Source organism: Rhagoletis pomonella, unplaced genomic scaffold (assembly GCF_013731165.1).
Source record: "Rhagoletis pomonella isolate Grant_MI unplaced genomic scaffold, Rhpom_1.0 Rhpom_scaffold_00005, whole genome shotgun sequence".
In the NCBI taxonomy this organism is placed as follows: Eukaryota; Metazoa; Arthropoda; class Insecta; order Diptera; family Tephritidae; genus Rhagoletis; species Rhagoletis pomonella.
The window spans coordinates 73,690,343-73,694,339 of record NW_023458559.1 but is presented as its reverse complement, the minus strand read 5'-3'; the positions used below and the strand labels follow the sequence as shown (position 1 = coordinate 73,694,339).

At 31.3% G+C, this 3,997-nt stretch overlaps 1 long non-coding RNA gene across 1 annotated transcript in view; it reads left to right on the top strand.

Moving 5' to 3' along the window:
- Positions 1 to 2,313: 2,313 nt before the first annotated feature.
- The window catches only part of LOC118739483, a 10,630-nt gene continuing 8,946 nt past the window's right edge, over positions 2,314 to 3,997 (top strand). The window contains exon 1 of the long non-coding RNA XR_004993027.1: positions 2,314 to 3,155. This is a non-coding gene — a long non-coding RNA (uncharacterized LOC118739483). The remainder of the gene's footprint in view (positions 3,156 to 3,997) is intronic.

Genomic DNA, 3,997 nt, shown 5'->3' with positions numbered 1-3,997 from the left:
ATACATATATGAATAAAATTTAACGAAATAAAAATTACAAGAAAAGTAAGCGTAAACAAAATAAGTTTCATTTGGAAGAATTTTTTTGTTTAATTTCCATTTCCATTGGTAAGTACTAAAAATTATGGGTCAAGAAATTTAAACGAACGTCTAAAATGTTTAGAGGAACGTAAAAAAATTCACAAGCTTTTTTGTAATTTTTCTAAATTCCCTGTTTAAATGAGATCGAAAACAAAAAAAAATTGCATGTTGAATTTTTGATTTTATTTTTCAACTTTCATCGACATTTTTTTTAACGCACAAATATAAATATTACCAGCGAATTCGGGATTTAAAAAAAAACATTCTCTTTAAATTTTAAAACGCGTAAAAAATTAAAATATATATATGAACAATATTTAACGAAATAAAACTGATATACAAGTAAAATAAAATTGCATATAAATTATGTTTCACAAAATGTAAAACTTCTAACTTAATACATACATAAAAAATTCCCCAGCAATTTCGAAATTTATCAAACTTTTGTCTTTAATATTTTTTAAATATATTTTTCGACACACGAGTCACCCTGTCTAAATTCTGTTAAGCTTTTTCACTCCCACTCAAACGTATACGTACATATTTATCTGCAAAATACCACTCAAAAAAGTTTTGGATTTGCCACCCAAGCTCTGTATGTTAGCATTAGAGCATGTGGCTTTTCACGCTCTTTGCGATGTTTTTGGGGCGCAATTCCCACACAAAAATGAGCATACAAATGCTGCATGTATGTTCGAACGTACCGTGAATCATTTACTTACAAATAGCTTACTCTCTCCAACAGCTTTTAATAGCTAACTTTTGCGGTCTTTGCTTGGCTACATGTGATCGTAATGGGGCTGCCAGAGTGAAAATTATAATATTTTTTGCTTTTGTGAAATTAGATATTTGATCGAAATAACGACCTTAATTATTTTCTGTTTATTTATTTGCTTATTTTTTTCTCGTGGTTTTTACTTTTTGCAACAACAGCATTCAGCTGATATTTGTATCAGTAGATTGGTAGAATTAAAACTTTCCAAATAACACCACTATGTAACGGAGTAAATAGACAAATCTGTACAAATGTACAAATCGTGTTACCCCTGCTTTAGTACGTAAAAGAGGTGAAATTAACTTTTTGTAGCTGCCATGAAAGAAGGATTAAATCTAGCCTCTTCCGAGGTGGTGGTCACTGCTTTTCTAACTTCCGGTTACATCCAGTTTTCCATTAGCCTGCCGAGAGCAACTGCTCTGAGGAAAAAAGAAACACTTGTTAGATGTTTCCATGGACCAGAGCTTAAAGCTGGGTTCTACCGGGAGCAGTACTTTTTGACACCGCTGCGGTGTCCGTTCCATCGAAAATATATGGATGCTCCATAAAATAAGGCGAAGTTCCTAATTTCTATCGGTCTCAGGTCATATAAAATCTGAAGCTCACAGCTGACCTCGATATGGTCAGGAACCTAGACGATATGTGTCGATACAGTTTAGTTATCTCGTTGATAATCAGCGACATCTAAGCCCTAAGGGCAGTCTGCCTGAATGGCACTATAACAATTAGGCAAACTGGAAGATATACGTAATTATTTCGAGTATTAACCATCAACACGTTTTATAGTAAGTTTTGACCCATTCTTACAAACATGGATAGATCTTTCCTTCCTATTCGAATCCGATCTCAATTCTTCCCTTTTAGGAAGTCGCGTCAGAAACTTGGTGTTGGTAGTGCGAATCGGATATACATACATACATACATAGTAGGAACCAGGCGAACGTGATTTAGCAGGAAGCTGTAGGAACTATTTCCAGAGCCACCGTGCAGTGAAGTGTATCTTTTTAAAAATAAAATCGAAGAATTAGTCAGATATGTATGAGAGCAGTGGTGGAAAGCGGAGTTCTTAAGACTTCGAGCAGACGACTTTTTTATTAAAACAGGAGGAGAAATTTAACCTTGTTCGAAGGGAGTTTGGGTGCTCCTTGTTAGCACATATGCGTGGATACTTGGATTTGTTTGAAAATCGGACTGTAAATTGGGAGCTAGATGGGTACTCTAGCAATAAGGGGATTGTTCTTTTCATAAGGAAATGCAACTCAACATTTAAGCTCCGCCGATGGCAGGCTGAGCTATCAAACTTTTCCAAGTTTTTGTGTAATATACAAATCTTCAAACACAGAAGGTAAGATCAAAGCTCACATATCATATCCACACAACAACAGCGAAAGTACTCAAAGTAAACAACAGATATGAATGGCGTTGTTCATATGTTTATACATACATATGTATCTCGTATATGCTGAGTACAGATATACATATATGTATGTAGACATTTGTAAAAGTTTTCGCTACCAACCAGACGCAAAATCAGCTGAGCAATACAATCCACAAACGTAAACAAAAAGTTTGCCAAATAAAATGCCATTAGCAACAAAAAACAAATAAAGACTTCCATATGGGGTAAACGAGGGAAAGAAAAGAACGGGGGGCGATAAAACAAAAACAGAGTGAGAGAGAGAAAACTAAACAGAAAAAAGGGAAAAACAAAAACAAACACACCTACTCATACACACGCAACCGCAGCCACTACTGAGTTGGAGCACGTTGGCGCTCTCTTGCCGCGTTATCAATGCGCTCCACACGATAAATAGTCAGCAAAAGCGAGCCCCAACATGGATCGTTTTGGCTATTTGCTAGCTGACGCTAACATTTAGTCCACCAACGACCTAACAACGCGAAGGTTGTGTTTTTTCGATTTGTTTGCGAAAGTAAATCGTGAAATCGTCGTGTTAATTACATAGGTACAATACGTGCTAAAAGAGTGCGAGTGCGTTGACTGCAGAAAATCTATTTACTCACTTGTTATACTATTGGGTGAAGACCACTTTTTACAGGAAAAAGAAATACAATACTTAGAAAAAAATTTGGTGTGAAAAGAAAAATATTAGGAAAAGTTTTGAAAAAAGTCGAGTGTTTGAAGCATATAAACTATTGCTGTTCGTAAAAAAGTTTTTAAGAAATTATCAAATTAAAAAAAAACAATTCCTGTAAAAATGTATAAATTCCTTTAAGGAAAAAATATTGGAAAAAAGAGCGCCATACAAAAGTGAAAGAGTCAAAACTTCTACAATTCAAGGTATGGAAATTTCACACAATCTACTTACCCAATCTAAAACTTAAAATACATAAAATAATAATAAATTGCGTTTAAATATTAAAAAAAAAAATTTTTAATAAAAGGCAAGACATTTTAAAGTATTTAATTAATTTTTAAAATTTGAGATTTCATGAAATTTAAAAAAATATAAAATGCATATGTATGTTCTATGTAAAATTAAAAAAAAATACATTTTTATATAAAATTATTAAGAATTTTAACATTTTATATTTGCTTCATTTTTGATGAATTTTTTAGCAAAATATATAGCCAGATAAAAAAAAACTTTAAACAATTTCTTTCGAAATAAAAAACCTTAGTTAAAACCTTGGTTAAAATATTGTTTTTCGATTTGTTTTTAATGTTTTTACAGAGAAGAGTTCCAAAAATAAGTTTCACTGAAATGTTTTAAAAACTCGTTTTTGTAAAAAAAATAACTTCTTTTTACGACAAGAATGTAAAAATTGCAAAAAATAACTAAAATTAATTTAGGGGTAAAACTACTACTTACTTAAAAATATGTATATATTTTTTTAATATCTATAAGAACTCTTTCAACATTGGCTATAAAGTTTAATAGAAATTTTAAATTATTTTCAAGGAAATAAAATTTAACCAAAAATATGCTTAATAAATATTTTTTCAATAGAAATGGTTTTTTATTCTTAATTTATTTTTGCATTTTATAAACTTGTTTTGTTTTTCTACGAAGACAAAAAAAAAATAAAAAATGCATTTTCTGGTTTGCTCAGTTCTGATACAAAAATACTACAAAATTGTATTTGAAAAACTGTGAAAAAAAAAATTACACAATTCACAAA